Genomic DNA, 20,593 nt, shown 5'->3' with positions numbered 1-20,593 from the left:
CAGTGGCCGGATCTCAGCTCACTGCAAGCTCCGCCTCCCGGGTTCCCGCCATTCTCCCGCCTCAGCCTCCTGAGTAGCTGGGACTACAGGCGCCACCACCTCGCCCGGCTAGTTTTTTTTTTTTGTATTTTTAGTAGAGACGGGGTTTCACCGTGTTAGCCAGGATGGTCTCGATCTCCTGACCTCGTGATCCGCCCGTCTCGGCCTCCCAAAGTGCTGGGATTACAGGCTTGAGCCACCGCGCCCGGCCCTTAAGAAGAGAATTTCTGATCTAAAGTTAATAAAGCATTTACTTTTGGTAAGTGCTGTATTTGTTTTTCAGGAAGTTTATACCAGGCAACAGTAAGTAACATCACTGTTTAAAATATTTCCAGTAATATATCAATCACCTCATTCTCTTGTTGTACACTTTAAAAAAAATCAATTTTTGTCCATTGTACTTCAATAAAGCTGGTGGAAAAAATAAATAAAAATAGAAGAATACTGGTAAAATTGAATTTTAGTTCAATGGAAATATAGTTAATGCATGTTCATTGAAGAAAATTTAGAAAATACAGAAGAAAATTAAAAATTTGAATAAATTTTGCCATTCACAATTAGTGGCTGTTCCTTTTTTCAGCAGAGCTTATGTATATAAATTTCAAAATTTCAAACTCTTTTGACATTGTATTGTGAGTGTGAAAAACATTTCATAATTTTTTTTTTTTAAGGCGGAGTCTCGCTCTGTCACCCAGTTTGGAGTGCAGTGGTGTGATCTTGGCTCACTGCAACCTCCACCTCTCAGGTTCAAGTGATTTCTCCTGCCTCAGCCTCCCAAGTAGCTGAGACTACAGGTGCCCACCACTAGGTCTGGCTAATTTTTGTATTTTTAGTAGAGACAGGATTTCACCATGTTGGACAGGATGGTCTCGATATCTTGATCTCGTGATTCCCCTGCCTTGGCCTCCCAAAGTGCTGGGATTACAGGTGTTAGCCGCCGCACCCAGCTGCATTTTCTAATTTGAGTGTCTTTTTTTTCTTCCCTATTTCAGAGATTGATTACTATCAACAACGTTGCTCTCATCAGAAACTCATGGGAATCACTCCAGACATGACCTTCTTTCTTTTGTCCAGCACCAGCAGCTTACCAAGTCCTAAAATGTCCACTTGTAGAATAATGCTTGTAAGTTTCAGCTCCCGTCCAGTCATATTTCCTCTCTTGTTCACTTGTATTACCATAAATACCTTTCAGCAGGTCTTTTGACCTTCACTTTAGTCATTTGATATTCCACATCCCATGAACCTGTCAGAATTTTCTTCCCAATATTGATATAAAACCCTGTGACTCGTAGGATTACAATGATTCATTTAAGATAAAATCCTAGTTTTTCCAGATAACACTGTTCCGCTTTACTTTTTCAGCTTCATTCATCTCTTGACATTATCTCAGACGTAGTTTACCCTGGGGCAATGCCAAACACTTGCTGTTCCTTGACTGTTTGCTGCTTTTCCATGAGTGGGTAAGTTTCATATTGGAAGCCCCACATAGGGGCTCAGAGCAGGGGCTCTGGGTGAATACTGCCTGTAGTTAAGTCTTAGCTGTGCCAGCTGTTGTCCTTGCACAATTCACTTAACTTTTTTTTTTTTTTTTTTTTTTTTGAGATAGACTCTTGTTCTGTGGCCCTGGTTGGGCAGGTTCCAGAGATTCTCTCATCTCAGCCTCCCGAGTAGCTGGGACTACAGGTGTACACCACCATGCACAGCTAATTTTTGTGTTTTTAGTAGAAACAAGGTTTCACTATATTAGCCAGGCTGGTCTTAAACCCCTGGCCTCAAGTGATCCACCCACTTCGGCCTCCCAAACTGTTAAGATACAAGCATGAGCCACTTAAATGCTATATGCAACTTTTATGTTTTCTCACTTGTAAAATTAGGATAATAACAGTATTTACCTCTACGATCATTAGAAGGATTAATTGTTATGGTTATTAACTAATAACTATGTGTATTAAATAATGGCTTTCTGTTTTACCTGCACGTTATATTGGTTAACTTGCACAGCTTACCTAACATTGAAATCTCTCCAAATTTTTTTTTTTTTCTGAAACTCGGCTGAGATGCATTCCTCTCTCCTTTTACCTTTGTGCCATCATTTTCATCCAGCATTGAAACTGTCTGTTTGTAACTCCTGAAACAGACTAACTTGCCGAAGAGTAGAGGTTGTCTTTCTCCTCTTTGTCACCAGCATCGAGCAGAAAGCTTAAGCTATGTCCTAAATTGTTTTGCATCAGTATCTGTTTTATGAATGAACAATCTTTGATAAATGGTAGTTTTGATGAAGATCTTATTCACTATTCTTCTTTTGCTGTGCAATATGTTTTCAAGACCTTAAATTTAAAAAATAAATTTACATATGTATATGTGTATACATATATAAAAAATAAATTTATATATGTATACACACATATATATACACAAACACATATATATATATTTAAGGTCTAAGCTTTACATAATAAATTAAAAACATGTAATCTAATTTTAAAGGGAGACAGAGTCAAAATGTACTTTTATCTGGTATTTTATTGTAATATTTTCATGGAGAAAACAAATAGCACATGTCATATAACAAATACAGTGAAAATGTACAGCCAAGCAGACACATTGACTGAAATTGTATGTTGTAACAATTGCAAGTAAGCACCATGAGAAGACATGAAGGAAAAAGACATAGCACATACTTTGCAGGATTCTTGGGGGTCTCTTTGGCTTCAGAGCACACATCCCCAAGATTATTTAGACACACGTAGAGATCGGTAACAACGTACAATTCAGAGAATAAGCAAATTAAAACAAATGGAACCATTATGACGGGAACTTTCAGCTCAGCAATGAAATATTTTAGGATGATATTAGTCTTAATTCAAATTATAAAGACATAGACAAGGCTCCGAAACGAGAAGGTTAAAAAAGTTAAGGGAGATGAAGAGAACACTCAAAGTCATAAAAGTAGAAATGAGATTAATATCATCAAAAAGAAGCTTTGTGGAGGACGTAAAGCAATTGGCAAATTCTTTTTCTGGGTCTGATGGTGCAACAGGAAATGAAAAAGGATATACCACGGAGCATGGAAGTCTTTCTCTATTGAAGTATTTAAGAAAGAATGAGGTAAAAGTACTTCATAAATGAAGAAGTTATAAAATGTACATATGCTTATACTGCCACCAATGTTCCTAGGTTTCTAATAATAATAGAAAATGATAACATAATAGCATTATGACTGATGATGATGAAAAATGATGAATATTATTATTATATTAGTAATCAAAGGGAAGCAAGATGAATAGACAAATATAGATTTTCTAGATTATGTTATTCAAATACTTCAGGTTTACTGGACACCTGGTTGTCTAATGTGAATTATTCTAAAGAACATACTGTTCCTTTCCTAACAAAAAAACTTCAAAGGCAAATAAATAATTTCCAATTCCTTTTTGGTCTCCAAGTCACTCTTTACACAAGAGGAATTTGATGAGTTAAGTGTAAATGTATAAGAAACATGTGGATTACATTTTCTTTAAAAATATACAATGGTTTAAAAATTAAGGACGAGAAAGTGTTTGGCACAATGCATTTTTGGTGAAGCCAAACCAGAAACATTTGAGACAGTTTCAGATTGCAGTGTGACCTTCAGCATTGCTTGTGTTTCTGGGCATTAAATGAATCTAAAAATAAACACTATCCGTAGCTAGAACTGAAGCAATAAAACCTGCAGCAAGGTATGGACCTGAATGAAAAAATTTATGAGGATTTACTGAATTTTTTTCTTTTTTCTAAAAAAAAAATCTTCCAGTCTGAGATTTCAAGCAAATGCCCACCATATGTGTCATGCTCTGTGTCTATTGCATTACTTCTTCATAAGGTTTCTGGTTCATGTAGAAGAGGAGACATCTGAATATGTATAAGAAAAATGTCAACCCTCCCCTAGCGGTAAGAAAAATTTAACTACAACTTGTGCTCTTCAATGGTTTCAAATGTGTTCTGAGATGGAGTCATTTTTGAATGCTTTTGGTCCATACTTTGTTCTAATTTCTCCCTATGTATTTGTTGAAAAGACACTTTCTGAGAATGACATTTTGTTTCTGTCCATAGGCAAGAATTATAAAACGTAAATAGCTGGGCTATGTTGAGATTTATTGGTGGGTAAGTTAAGGTGATAGAATATGCACTATAACAGGCAATGACCATTGTAACAACCTGTAACAAGTGGAAAAAAACAATAAAATGGAACTGTAAAATTTGTGTTTTATTTTTGTTGTGTGCTACTGGCTTACCTGGTGCCTCTATTGAAGCATGGCATTTCAGTGTTTTTTGCTGTTCTACAAATTCTCCCAGTCATCGCTCATTACCTCCTTCTCCTTTATCCTGTTTTCCAAGCACAAAGCACTGTGTATCAGTCAGTTTTCAGACTGCTATAAAGAACTGCTTGAGACTCGGTAATTTATAAAGGAAAGGGGTTTAATTGACTCACAGTTCTGAATGGCTGGGGAGGCCTCAAGAAACTTACAATTATGGTCGAAGGCAAAGGGGGAGCATGAACTTTCTTCACATGGTGACAGGAAAAATAAGCAGGAGAAGAAAGCAATCGAGGAACTACCAAAACACTTATAAAACCATCAGATCTCATGAGAACACACTCAGTATCACAAGAACAGCATGGGGAGAACTGGCCCCATGATCCATTCGCCTTCCACCAGGTCTCTCCCTCAATACCTGGGGATTACAATTCAAGATGAGATTTGGATAGGGCACTGCCACACCATATCACACTGAGTCCTGTCAATCATTTCATAGTGCTTTTCTCAAAGTCTTCCTTTCCTTTATTTTCCTACTGCCAGCTTTCTGAGGTAGGCTCTCATCTCTCTATATCTAGACTGTACTTGTGAAAGAGAGAAAGCATCAGTCTCTGCTATTTTACATATGCCCCATAACTTGTTAACAGCAATTTAATATTTCTAAAAAATAAAAAAATTATTCTATCACTTTCTGCTTTATAACCTTCAATGGCATCATATTACTCAAAAGCTAAATCTTACATCACAACATTAGAAAGCAGTGTTTATTCAGTAAATATTTGTTGAAGAAACAAATGTATTTCTCTCTTGTATAGCTCTCTAAAACCTATCTTCTCACTATCTCCACTACTTTTTGAAGTACATAAACTCTTTGTGGTAAGCAGAACTTAGTTGCCCACCCACGAATACTTGGAAACTGAATATGTTATGTTACACAGCAAAAGAGACTTTAAAGATGTAATTAATGTTACAAACCTTAAAAAGGAAGGGGAGAAGATCCACTATCCAGGTGGGCTCTCAATCTAACTACATTGCTGCTTAAAGCAAGGAAACTTTTCGGCTTTTAGGGAAAAAAAAATGTGGCAGAAGGTGAAGCAAGAAATATATGACTGAAGAAAAAGTCAGAGAGATTCCAAGTATCAGCAGATTTGCCATGCCCTTGCTGGCTTTGAGAAGCAGGAATACACAGGCAAGGACCTCAGGGGCCACTGGGAGCTAATGGCAGCCCCTAACAGAGAGGGTGACCTCAATCTTACAAGTGCAAAAAAACTGTATTCTTACAGGAGCCCAGGTGAGTTTGGAAGTGAACACTTCCTGGTACCTCCTGATAAGAACCCAGTTTGCCAATATATTTACTTCAGGCTTTTGAAAAAGCTGAAATCCACAGCAGAGAAACCAGCTGAGCCAACAAAACAATGGGATAAATTTGTGCTGTTTTAAGCAAATTGGTGATAATTTCTTACAGCAGCAATAGGAAAATAATACACTCTCAAATATGCTGTTCTTGAGTTATGCCCATTGCCTCCTCAGCTCTACCTGGCATGCTACTTACCTATGGCAATAGTATACCTTCTGTATCACCTTCCAGTCCATCCCTAATCCACACAAACATCTTGGAAAAAATTGCATTGTGTTCTTTACAGCCAAATATTCTTAATTAATTAATGTTTGAAAAAGAAACTACCTGGGAGGATCTCTTTGGTATGACTGGAAGGAGCAATGTATCTCTTGGATGACTTGCAGTTATATATAAGATGTTCTTGTTTGATTTATGTCTATGGACATTTAATAAAGAAAAATATTTTAAACTAGTGCATAGCAAACCTAAATATGCATGTGTCACACCTGGGCATCCTGTTAAATTGCAAATTCTGATTCACTGGATCTGCTGGATCTGGATTTGGTCTAGAAAGTCTTCATTTATACTAAGCTTTAATTGCATTGTCATTTACTTTTTGTGTGACCTTGAGTAAATTACTTCAGTGTCCAAACTTAATTTTTTTCACCAGTAAAATTGATATTATGTGTATAAATGAGAACATGGATATAAGGGAAACACTGCTTTTTATGCTTTTTTATTATCACAACTCAGAAAACACCAACAAAGCAGCCCAAAAATGCAGGGATGAGCCAGGGACAAATCGCTCAATTAGCAGATCTCAAGAGCTGGAAGAAAAGGTCTCAGGCTCTCATTCTTTATTTAAAACGGCATTCAACACGCTCAACAGGTTTTGTTTGTTTGTTTGTTATTGGAGGCAGAGTCTTGCTCTGTCACCCAGGCTGGAGTGCAGTGGCCGAATCTTGGCTCGCTGGAAACTCCACCTCCCAGGTTCAAGTGATTTTCGTGCCTCAGTCTCCCTAGTAGTGGGGATTATAGGCATGTGTCACACACCTGGCTAATTTTGTGTATCTTAATAGAGAGAAGGCTTCACCATGTTGCCCAGACTGGTCTCCAACTCCTGAGCTCAGGCAATTCTCCCGCTTAACCTTCCAAAATGCTAGGATTACAGGCGTGAGCCACCACACCCAACCTCAGCACAGCTCTTCAGAGGGACTGAGGCCCATAGCAGATGGAATTCCAGTTGTTCTCAGTGGTAAAAAGCTTTCCTCTTTTCTTAATTTCCTTCCCCGCTGCCCCACCACACCTTTGCTTCTGCTTCTTGGACCCTTTCAAATAAACTATCTTTTCATAAGTTCTTTTCTCAAACTAATTTTGCATCACAATTACTCATACTCTTAGCTATTTTGAAATGGGGTAAGAGGTAGAAAAGAGGGAAACATTGGCTTGTGGAGTAGCTCTGATACTTGAACCATGTAGGGGCAATGATAAATTAAAAGATTGTAAAATTAGTTGACATATAATTTGCATTGAAAACCTTGGAGAAACAGAATGACATTGACCAGAAGACCTTCCTGGAAGTATTTAAAAGTATTTATTATTTATTTTGTTTTTTTTAAATTATACTTTAAGTTCTAGGGCACATGTGCACAATGTACAGGTTTGTTACATATGTATACATGTGCCGTGTTGGTGTGCTGCACCCATTAACTCATCATTTACATTAGGTATATCTCCTAATGCTATCCCTCCCCACTCCCCCCACCCCACAACAGGCCCCAGTGTGTGAGGTTCCCCTTCCTGTGTCCAAGTGATCTCATTGTTCAATTCCCACCTATGAGTGAGAACATGCTGCGTTTGGTTTTCTGTTCTTACGATAGTTTGCTGAGAATGATGGTTTCCAGCTGCATCCCTACAAAGGACATGAACTCATCCTTTTTTATGGCTGCATAGTATTCCATTCCATGGTGTATATGTGCCACATTTGCTTAATCCAGTCTGTCACTGATGGATATTCGGGTTGGTTCCAAGTCTTTGCTATTGTGAACAGTGCTGCAGTAAACATACGTGTGCACGTGTCATTATAGTAGCATGATTTATAATCCTTTCAGTATATACCAGTAATGGGATGGCTGGGTCAAATGGTATTTCTAGTTCTAGATCCTTGAGGAATCACCACACTGTCTTCCACAATGGTTGAACTAGTTTGCAGTCCCACCAACAGTGTAAAAGTGTTCATGTTTCCCCACATCCTCTCCAGCACCTATTGTTTCCTGACTTGTTAATGATTGCCATTCTAACTGGTGTGAGATGGTATCTCATTGTGGTTTTGATTTGCATTTCTCTGATGGCTGGTGACGATGAGCATTTTTTCATATGCCACCGCACCCAGCCTGCTAACTCAATCTTAGCTGGCAATCCCCTTTTATATCAGTGACATGACATAACAAAACTGTCAGCTTGTTTCATCATACAGTTTTTCTTCCATCACTACTTCCCCAATATTTATATTAACAAACAGTTATATAAACAAACTTTATCCTTTTGTTTTTTTCTTTTCAGGAATGCTGTTAGTTGATGAAAACAATAAGAGAAATGCCTGCTTCTTTGCATACACCATAATCTTCCCAAGAGCACCAACCTGAATGCTATGCATTTTTAAATGTATCAATCTAACAGTCAAAACTGGAGTAAAACTTTTATTGGAGGTGAAGGCAGTTAAAGCTCAAACTTTGGGAGCTATAAAATTCCAAATTCAAGGTGACTCCTCTCTAATTGATTTCATTTAAAACAGAACCACTTATTTCAAGAAAATGAACTTGAATAAAATTATAAATAGGTGAGAGTATGAGTAGGCATGCTATGGTTAATCGATGAGAAACGTAGTCATTTTATCAGACTAGACATGCTCAGTGAATAAATATGAATAGTTAGAACCTTTCATAAAATTTCTGAAGAAATAATAGATATTTTCATATATTATTCCTGTATATATTAGTTTCAAAGACTCTAAGAGAAATCCTAAGATCACAGAGTGTTAGAACAGGGGGTATTTTAGGGAGTATTCAATTCCATCCTCTGTTCTTAGATCCTCCTTCTTGCCCAGGAAAAGCAATGTAGCATTAAGGTTAAACGTGCAGAATTTGGAGCCAAACAACCTTAGTTTTAGTCTTGGCTGTGACAAAGTTACTTAATGTCTCCATCTCTCAGTTTCCCACCTGTGCAAGGAGAAGGATGATAGGAGCACCTAATTACAGGGCTGTTGAAGAATTGAGTGGCTGAACACATGGTAGATCTAGAAGAAACTGACACACACTAATAGCACAGTAAGTGTGTGTGTATGTGTTTTGCAGTGATGTTTCATTGAGAACCTACTACATGAAATCATTGACCAGGAACTAGAAATGAAAAGAAGATTTGTTGTGGTTTCTGTCCTCGGGATGCTGAAAAACTTGAAGAGATGGACACTACAATGGTGTGAATGGGCACATTTCCCTAAAACGATATTTACAGAGGAGATGATAGTTTATCCAGATCTTGAAGGTTAAGTAAAAGCTTGCTAATATGTTGCTGCTGCTACTGCTGTTGTTGCCATTGATGAAGATGATAATGATAGTGACGACAATAAATAATGAATTGATAATATAATTATTAATTGCTAAAATTTATTGGATACTTACTGCTGGTTAATTGTGTCATTTTGTTTAATGCTGAGAAAGATCCCATGAGTCAAGTTTCATTTTTATCTTTACTCTTGAGGAAGTGAAACTGAGGCCTTGAGAGATTATGAAATTTTCCCAAGGTTACTCAAGGAGTAGATGGCAGAGACAGAAAGTTAGCACGGGCAGAAATCCATTTTAAGTAATGGGACAAGCACTGGAGAGCATACCTAAACTATAATGCATTGTGATGAATGGAAAAAAAATGTTCAAAGCAGTTCAAGCACTGAGTGTGTGCAGGTGATGGCAGCTGATGCTGAAGAACCTTCAATACTCTGCTAAAAGGGTGAACATAATATAGTAGGACCCAGTGGAAAAGAGAAGCTTTTAAAAGAGAGAAATAAGAATGACTGCTACCATTCGTTAAGAATTTATATCTACTCATAATCTCCATTGCCTGTCCCAATAGCATGTTATATACCTAATAGAATCCTTGGAAGTTTAGAGGTTAATCACTTTCCTAGAAATTTTGAAAAGATTACTCTGGAGGCAGTGTGCTTGAGAGTAATTTCTTAATTGAAGGGGAGGATGAAAGGGAAGAAATGATGAAGTCAAGAATGACTGTGATTTCTGGAGTAGGGAATTATGGAAGAAATTATAACAATAAATGAGATTTTTTGGAGAGTTTGAGAGGTAGTGGAGGAAATTAAAAAATTAAGATTTTCCATAAACACTTTTCACTGATTATTGGATTTCCTAGTAGTAGATGTTTTTAGATGAGCAGTTAATATATGCATCTGAATAGGAAAGATAAGGTAGATAATAATGACAATAAAGTAATGATTTGAAAAGCATTAAGAAATTTTCCTTTTACCTTTCTGCATATATAGCCATTATTCTGATTGACCTGGGGTCCAGGGATATGGGTATCAGTGGCGGGTGAGAAGATGAAAATGTTTCAGAAGAAAAGTAGAGAAAGAAGATGATAATAGTTATATCAATAATGATTTACAGCAAGATGGTGATTGTAAGTTCCAACATCATAGAGAAAAATTAAGATTACTTTGACATCTTTAACTTTCATTTATATGTGAAGGACTAAACTAGATGTTTCCCAAAGGTTGGAAAACGCAACCATTCCCTGAGGTTAGAACAGAAAGGAAAGTGATAATGTGATACATAAAAACACTTCACACTGACTTGAAGTTTGGTTAGAGAATGGAGCTGGGGAGAGAGAGAAACTATTTGACTACTGTCTCAGTATTCCTTCTCTGGATTTGACCTCAGGATGAGGAAAGTCGATTAGATAATTAGGGGAGGGTAGAAAGTTCAGGGGACTTGTTATTTCACTTGAAATAATTTGGGAGGAGCCACTATGCACTGTGCCCTGCACTAGCATGAGGCAGCCAGTTTAGTAAAGAAGATGGAGTGGCGTGGGAAAAGAGGAGCACAGTGGGCACCCTCTAGTTCCTGCCATTCTTTGGTGGCAGGGAGACCATGGTGGAGGTCATCAAATGTGAGCAACCTACTGAAGTGGCATAAGTCACATTCTTGTCAAGGCCAGAGTGATGAATGGAAGAGAATTGTATATCTTTGCCAGCTGAAACTTGGGTAAGCTGGGCAAACCAGGTGGGAGAGGGCTGTGCTTCTGGAAAGACTTTATTACAGCCCTAAGTTTAAAACCTCAAATTTTAGTTTAGGAGGCATGTACGAGGCCCACCTACAAAGTGGACAAGAGTGACAGGAAAAATGTCAGCAACTGCATATCTAACAAAGAATCAAAGATTGGTGGAGTACTCCCCATTGTACCTCTCACCAAATCAAAGTAATACAAAACCAAAAGCCACCACAAAGACATGTGAACGTTCCCTTTTCTCTGTCTGAAAAGCTTAACTTCATAGCAGGTGAAGGAGGTGCAGAATATCTGAACATAAATACCACTAAAATAGACAGCTTATTTAGTTTCAAATTAGATAGAACTAAAAGTTAATACTTCTTCTTACCAAGAAGTGAAGATTTCTAGGAAGACAGGCATAGTTACGGATTGGATTGCAGAGGTTTTATTTCCTATGTGACCAGAATGAGATTGGGAAAGAAGAATGAGCGAGAATGGAGGTATTGCAAATTTAGAGATTCTTTTCCAGTTATGGGAAGAGTTTCAGAAGAAATCTGAAAAAGTTTAATTCATTTTCCAATGGTACAGCAAGTGAATGCACTGAAATTTTTAGTTTGAGTTCATTTCTTGACTGTGCATCACCTCATGGCCACCCCCCATGGGAGGAGCCTGAGGATGATACAAAGCACTTCCCGTAGTGTGTATGAAGCTTTAAGGAAAATAATTTCTCAGTTGACTTCTAGAAGTACTGCACTAGATGGGTGGAAGGAAAGCTCTGTAGAATGTTACATGGAAAATGTTAACCCTCTCCACAAAAATGGTACCAAGAAACCTCAACATAGTTTATTAGAAAAATCTGGATAGATAGAATACTTTCTAAAAACTCAATTTTATTTTTTACTTGCCTAAAATCAAAAAAGTTTTATATAATAGTTTGGGAGTCATATTTACCATTATTTTGCTTCTAAAACAGGTTTGGATTTATCAGAGGTGGTCTTTGGTGCTTTGGGATACACATTTTCAAATTGTATTATTTGGATTAAATCTAAATTAATTAAAAAATATATGTGAAGTAAAAATACCAAGATTCTGGTAATTAATTAGTGTATCAATTGGTAGATTGATATTAATAGCTCTCATTTTAATAATTACTCTGACTTTTAGTAGCCATAAGGCTAACACTTGAAGTACTTCTGTGATGTTCTTGGACAGTCATCGACATTACCAACTCATTCCCAACTCAATTGACCCAATGGAGAAAGTCAGACCTTACTTAGCCCCTACTTTTACAGATTCGTGGTACAGAACTAAATCTGTACCCTGTGCCCCAAGAGTATGTATGAGACCAACCTCATATTTTCTACTTACAAGCTCTTTCTTTGCCTTTTTTCTATATTTCCATTAGTGCCTCTTCTTTTTACTTTCAAAGTTGTAAAGGTTAAACTGCTTTCTTGTTCTAGCTCTGAGAACTGCATTGCATTTCACCCTTTTGTTGAAACGGGAAATTGACTTTAAATGAAAGGCAAACAGATACTACTTAGTCATGATAAATGGTGAAAATTAAGCCCACAGAACTTTTATCTTTAAACATATTTTTACCCTGACATCTTGAACCTATTATATGATGCAACTATTTCCACAAGTATTTTAAAACTGGTTTTCTGTTCCAAATAGGACCTCAAATTATTGCTATCATCATCATTCCATGGACTCCAACTCTGCCTAAGGTGCTCTAAAGATATTGTATCTACTGAAAACATATTGTATGTGACTAAAATCAAAGGATCTTTCTCACTAGGAGGCTAAGAGTCTATTTGGGGAAATTGTACAAGCACAGAAAAATTGTAATGAATGTTATTCGTAGAGTAGAAAATGATTTGAATGGTCTTAAAAGATGAGTAAGATTGAGGTAAAGGAAGTCAGTGTATCACAGCGTCTTCAACAGGAAGTGTGTGGTGCGTGCCTGTGTGGTGTTGGGAAGGCATATGGCAAGCCTGGGAAACAATAGTAGGTGATTTGGGCCACAATGAGGAATTTTTATATAGAATAATTTTTCTCACTAGTAAAAACTACAAAGAGTTCTGAAGGAAGAGAAAAGAACTCCCAGACATCAACAAAGCTACAGTAATGGCTGCTAGGTGAATATTCTTGTAAACAAAGATTTTTGTATGTCTTTTTTTTTTTTTCTCTTCCTTCTTAATGGGGACTTAATGTTCCAAGAATCCATTTGACTTTGGCAAGCTCCACCAGACACCAAGTGATGGCATCTTTAATTTGTTTACATGAAACAGAAAAATAGAAAATAAAAATAAATAAAACCTAGAATGATTTTCACTTGAAGAAGCCAGAAACTGAGAAGTGAGTGGGTGCTGTATCCACTGTGAAATGGATGCTGATATCTCTAGAAGGATCCTACCTCTACTGTACAGGTGAGTTTTGTCGTGTTTCATTAAATGTTCCGGCACTTTGACATATTGGACTCTTTGTTCTTTTCTCCTCCCCTTCAAAGGTTAAAACAAGCAGGGGAGATTGGGTGATGATCATAACAGAAAGAATGTGGGCGTAGGAGGTGTGAGGAAATCAGTGCCTGGGGCCTGAGTTGGTTCTTCCCTGAAATGATTGAAAAGCACAGTGTGGCTTGATGTCCAGAATGAACAAGAAAGACTTTGAGCAGAATCTGCAGTCTGGGCCCATGGAAAGAGTGTTCTGCAGGGATGAGTCCAGCCATCACTCACTCAGGTTTGCCAAAACAACCAGCCGTAAGAAGGATGCCCATCTCCCCCCAGGCCCTGCTTGTAGCCTGGACGTAGTGTTGCCTGTTGCTAATGAACCACTAGGATTGCCTCAAACACACCCTGACAGCTGCAGAGTTTTCGGTAACAGCCCTAATTCCACTTTCCCTTCCATCTGTCTACAGATGGTTTAAATTTGACCCCTTTAAAAAAAAGTATCCTATTAAGAGGCAATTACTGTGCTTGTAGATTTCCCATAAAAAAATGACAGAATTGTGATTTGCAAGGGAGTCTGGTAATTGTGGATTATGTTGAGAGTTTGACCGTCATTCTGGACATGGAGGTTTTGACAGTATTTGGGGCTGGATTTATTCTAATTGTCAATCATAATGGCATAGATAATAGTCAGAAATGTCAGTCATAAGTGCAAAAAGAAGTCAGTCCTTTCAAAACCATTAGCACTGATTTTGTTTTTATTTTTTTAAAATATCTTTCAACTACAACAGGATGCTACACCACCACAATGTTTCTGTTTATTTTGTGCCATCTGGGTTTCCTTGATTAATTATATATTTCTTCTTTCTACAAGAACTTTCTTCTGAAAATTGCAAACAATTTAAAGATAGTACTTCAATATTCATTATACTTTATGTATTATCTTAGTGTGAATATGAGAACCAAGATAATTTAGGAGAAATCAAAATGTAAATAGGTTTCTAGAATATTTCAGAGAATTACAAATCTTAGACTCTTTGGAGCCTTAAAGTTTGCTTGTCCAAATCTCTCTTTTGCTAGGGGCAGGGAGGATCACCATGCCTTGAGTGACCAATTTTGTTTCCCAGTGAGCCAGAAGGAAATGCCAGTCCTACTGATGCCCAATTTAGTACTATGTACTTTTGACACCTAAGTCACAAAAAAATCTTTCTTCTAAAATGAGTATGTGTTTTATGATAACTGAATTTCTCTCTAAAGGTTTCTGAAATAGAAAAATGTTCTTTTTTTTTTTTTTTTTTTTTTGAGACGGAGTCTCGCTCTGTCGCCCGGGTTGGAGTGCAGTGGCGTGATCTCTGCTCACTGCAAGCTCCACTGCCTCCCGGGTTCATGCCATTCTCCTGCCTCAGCCTCCCTAGAAGCTGGGACTACAGGCACCCATCACCACACCCGGCTAATTTTTTTTTGTATTTTCAGTAGAGATGGAGTTTCACTGTGTTCACCAGGATGGTCTCCATCTCCTGACCTCATGATCCACCCGCCTCAGCCTCCCAATGTGCTGGGATTACAGGCGTGAATGTTCATTTTAACATATCAAACCAATACTTTCAAGCACGTGCTTTGTGCACTATGTTGCAGAGCCTACAAAGAAAAGATACAGTCCCTGTCTCAAGAAGCATTTAATTGTCTTGGAAAATTACCTTGAGAAATCAAGGCCTTCGAATGTGAAAAGGTATTTCATATTGGGAGGTTGTACATGACAGAAAGTGAATGGTACAGTTGATATGGAAGTGAATAAGGCTTCTCCTTGACTTTCAGCAGGTGCTCTGCAAACACTTGTTAAGTTGCATTGAGCTGTATTCACTTGGAGTGAAGCTTCTCTATGGGAAAAACAATGGGTATCATGGGAAACCCCACCCCTGATATTCAACGTGGGTTCTTTTCTATTTCCCTAAGTGTCAGCTGGTCTGAGAAATAAAGGGAAAGAGTACAAGAGAGAGAAATTCTAAAGCTGGGGCCTGGGGGAGACATCACATGTCAGCAGGTTCTGTGATGCCCGCTGAGCCATAAAACCAGCAAGTTTTTATTAGTGATTTTCAAAAGGAGAGGGAGTGTACAAATAGGGGGTAGGTCACAGAGATTCACGTGCTTCACAAGGTAATAAAATATCACAAAGTAAATGGAGGCAGGGCGAGATCACAGGACCACAGGACGGGGCAAAATTAAAATTGCTAATGAAGTTTTGGGCGTGCATTGTTGTTGATAACATCTTATTAGGAGACAGGGTTTGAGAGCAGACAACCGGTCTGACCAAAATTTATTAGGTGGGAATTTCCTCATTCTAATAAGCCTGGGAGCACTACAGGAGACCAGGGCTTATTTCATCCCTTTGTCTTTGACAATAATAGATAGTCACCCTCAAAGTGGCCATTTTAGAGGCCCACTCTCAGGGGCACATTCTCTTTCTCAGGGATGTTCCTTGTTGAGAAAAAGAATTCAGTGACATTTCTCCCATCTGCTTTTGAAAGAAGAGAAATATGGCTCTGTTCCACCCAACTCACTGGCAGTCAGAGTTTAAGGTTATCTCCCTTGTTCCCTGAACATTGCTGTTATCCTGTTCTTTTTTCAAGGTGCCCAGATTTCATATTGTTCAAGCACTCATGCTCTACAAACAATTTGTGCAGTTAACGCAATCATCACAGGGTCCTGAGGCGACATACATCCTCCTCAGCTTATGAAGATGGTGGGATTGAGAGAGTAAAGTAAAGACAGGCATAGGAGAATCATAAGGGTATTGATTGGGGAAGTGATAAGTGTCCATGAAATTTTCACAATTTATGTTCAGAGATTACAGTAAAGACAGGAGTAAGAAATTGTAAAAATATTAATTTGGGGAACTAATAAATGTCCATGAAATCTTCACAATTTTTCTTCTTCTGCCATGGCTTCAGCCAGTCCCTCCATTCAGGGTCCCTGACTTCCCGCAACAAATGGGTTTGATCAACAATGTTAACTACTAATTTTTAGTAAAAATCCTGTAGGTTGGACTAAGCTGTGGATATTTGTTTATATATATTTCAATGTACAGTGTGACTAAAAAGTACTATGCTATGCGCTTATTCTAAAAAATATGTTAAACATGAAGATTATATTAATATGGGGAAAACACTTAGAAATAATTTTCTAAGTCTTTACCAGTAGCTTTCTAATTTGTGATGGTTGATTTACGTATTAACTTGGCTAAGCCACAGTACCCAGGTATTTGGTCAAACACCAGTCTAGATGTTTTTGTGAAGTATTTAATTAGATAACGTTAACATTTAAATCAGTATTCGTTGAGCAAAGCAAATTACTCTCGCGATGCAGGTGGGCCTCATCCAATCAGTTAAAGGCCTTAAGAGAAAAAAGCCTAATATCCCTTAAGGGAAAGGAAATTCTATTAGCAATCTGCCTTCACACTCATATTGCAACATCTACTTTTCCATGGGTCTCTAGCCTCTCAACCTACTCTGAAGATTTTGGAGTTTCCAGCCTCCATAATCACCTGAGACAATTCCTTAAATCTCTCTTTTGTGAACGTGTGCATGTGTGTATCTTTAGAAATATAAAATCCCATAATACCAAATACACAGCAGATTCTTGAATAACATCCTTGCAAACATGCAAATGGACTGTGTGCTGCAGAAGAATTACAAACACACACCAAGAACAACATGTGGTTATAATATATATGCAGAGTTTATTGGGGGAAATATGCATATAGAGAGTTTATTGGAGAAAAAATTCAAACTAGAGAAACAGTAGAGCACATGCTGTCTCCCAAGCTCATTATTCTACAACTTAAGCAGGGTATAGATGGTCTGAATGCACCCTGGCCATGGTTTCATCAGGAGGTATCTGCCTGGATGAGAAGCCAGAAGAAAAACTGAGAACATGCCAGGACAGTGAAGAAGCCTGGAGCCCACACTGCATTACATATTTTTTGGTTAACCTGCAAGGGACTAGGGATCACCTAGTTTCACAAAGGAACAAAAAATATTTTAAGATGTCTCTGAGCCCAGGTAGGATGCTACAGAGAATGCATACAAATCAGGTGGGTCTGGAAAGCTATGCATGTTAGGAATGCAGACATCAAAGATCTTTTCTCTCTGTGGGCCATTACACCAACTGAGCCAGCTCCCTGCCCAGATACCAATAAAGAGGAGAAAATGAGCCTCTAGAGCCATGTAGACTTGTTTCCCATCAGGGTCTTAAGTATGAGTGACAAGAGTCACTTCCACTTTTTGACTCAGTTCCCCTCCCTGTACATTCTGACTCTGGAAAAAATACAACTGCATATTAGTTGCTATTTCAAAGCAATTTATGCATCTTTTGTGACAGCAAATCCAACCTTGGAGGGTGTTGTCTCCTAGGTGGCACCCTAACTGAATCTTCAGCCATTCCACTAGTCTACTAGATTAGCTAGTATATAGATATGAATTCATTGCCACTCTTCTATGTTTCTAGATTACAAGCAATGTGGTGTGGGATACCATAACTTGTAAATAAGCCATTCTATAATTGCTTGGATGATAGTACTAGAAGCAAGGTGCATTGATAAGTCAAATTCAATTTTGAAAATGTATCTATTTGTATTTTAAAAATTTTGCTCTCTAAGACTTGTTCCTCCTTTTGAGTGGGATATCGTGCATGTCTTTCACCCTAAAAAGAATGCCCTTAGAAACTTCTCTAAGGGCAGAAGCCTGAAATTTCATTTTATCTCTTCCTCTATACACACAAATGACTTCCTAATCATTTAGGATATTCTTGCTACTTCCCCCAACCAGATTCAGTCAGCATCTAAGTCATAGACAAATGTGATGTTCTGTGAAAGGTCCTAATCAAGGTCCTGAGTGTGTATAAGCATATTATATAAGATATGAACACTCCCATACCTTTTATAATATAGAAGCATGCTATATGCTGTGTCCATACCTTATATACTATGTTTACACATACAGTACACTGATATCTCTGATAAGAGCAAGTGAGCTGCTTCTGGTCAACCCTTCAAATTGCTATGGAGAAGAAGAAAAGAGCATTTTCAATCCAGATCAACAGATGTGTACTAAATTCTAAAGCCTTCTTTGATTTATTGTACTCAGAATAGCTATGTGGAATAGCAGTTACAATTGGAGTAACCACCTGCGTTTACGACAGCCTTCAGTCATTCTTTATGACTCCTTCTGCTTTTATCCCAAAAGTAAACTTGCTGTGGCCCTCCGGGGATGAGGCTTTGCTTTTGGTTTGCTATGCAGGTACAGATGGCACTTCCAGGTGCTAACCCTTGGGACTTCTTCTCATAATGGACAATGCGAGGCTTCTGTTAGTTTCCTAATGTACTTTACCCAACTATGCTATTAGGAACTGGGAAAATATCCAAAGGAGGATTCTGGACCCAATAGGACCACTTTGAGATAGACTTGGCCCAAAACTTTATTCATCAGCCAATTTCCATAAGTCCCAGAAGACTATAGTGGCACTTCAGGTGCTCAGGGATGAGTGTCAACTCAGAGCCAGTGTCTAGAATTTTCCCTTTCTCCAGTGCAAAGTCATAGGTGAAACGGCCATATACTCCTTCAGGGTATGCTTAGAGAAAGATTTAGAGTCTGCATACATGAGAATGTTGCAAGGCCTTCCTCAAGGGGACCTGATCTCTCCTTCAATTAGGTAATCCAGGTTTATAGACTAGTTTAGATAGAGGAATTAGAGACGCCATGACTTCTTACTGCAGTGACTCAAATAAGAACTCTGCTCCCCAGTGTATTCTCTACAATATAAATCAAGTAATATTTATGCCTATGTATTTTGTCCCTAGCTTCCAGTAATCAATTATCCATGACTCAGGTCCCTTGAGTTTAAAACACCCTGGATGGCAGTCCATCTTTACAACCAATCATGGTAATTGACCTATCCTTATCTCTGATGCTTAAGCACTGCCACCTGGCCTCTGTCACTCTGGAATCCCACAATTTCCACTAAAATCACATAGATTACCTCACAAGTGGCAACTCCCACCATCAACCCATATTTCCAGTTGCAATCCAGAACCAAGTTTTCAAAAATGCTGGTATTTCCCTCATAAAGCATTTCTCAATGCACTGATGATGTGTTTTTTTGTAACTTTCAGATAAAATTGTCAGAAGAAGAGAAAGCAAATTGTCCATAATTATTTTACTCTAAAATTATCATGTTTGTATATCTGTTGGATTCCTTGCTCTAAATAATTACAAGAAAGTTTTCACATCTTGACCATTTTAGACATAGCCCTTTGTGGAATTCATGCTTTAGTCAGTCAACCAAGTGAACTATTAGAGCCATTTCCAGATAATCAAGTTAATACATTAAATCATGAATCCAATAGATATAGCCAACCTAACTGTGTATTTCATTTTCTTCCTGTCACATGCTTACGATTCATTTATATATGTGCTCTTTAAATTTCCATTAATCAATGTGGGCATCCATACACATGAAACAGCCAGATCAAGGAGGTTGAGGGTGTTTTTAGGGCACAGAGACTGTGTTCATTTAACTTGCTTTGTCTACATGCTGGATGGCATCATGATCAGGTGGTAAATGCCTTTGAATTATCATGATAAACTGTTCTTCCTAATGAAAGTGTGAATGACTGTAGGTAATTACATGAAATTCAGTCGTGAGATTAAGCCGTCAGCAAATGCAGGAAATTTATATTGAAATTTAGTCATTTATTAGTGTCGCAGAAGAATCTATAGAAGCCAACATGGATCATTGAAATTAAGCTGGACACATAACAAGGATTTTGTTTTGTAAAATGCAGCAGAGTTGACTGAGCTGGATAACCTGTTATGTCTTTAATGATATATGTCTGTGACTTTGTCTACTGTGCTGCCTGTAATTAGTAATAGGAATGCTGTGAATGCTTTTTTTTTTTTAATTCTACATTTCTATTTTCCACCACTGAATAATTCAAACCAGTACATGAAACATATGGGATGAGCAAAACATCTAAATTTTGCACAGGTTTGCCTATTGGCTCCCTGAAAGAAAAACTGTTAAAAACACAATTCCAGGATGTCAAATTCCTAAAAGAATCATGTCCCTCTTGCTATTTCTTTTCTCTCTCTTTTTTTTTTTTTTTTTTAACTTCAGATTACATAAACGGCAATGGCATTTGTTGC

This window comes from Piliocolobus tephrosceles, chromosome 2 (genome assembly GCF_002776525.5).
Source record: "Piliocolobus tephrosceles isolate RC106 chromosome 2, ASM277652v3, whole genome shotgun sequence".
In the NCBI taxonomy this organism is placed as follows: domain Eukaryota; kingdom Metazoa; phylum Chordata; class Mammalia; order Primates; family Cercopithecidae; genus Piliocolobus; species Piliocolobus tephrosceles.
The sequence above is the reverse complement of the archived record's forward strand: the minus strand, read 5'-3'. Positions refer to the sequence as shown.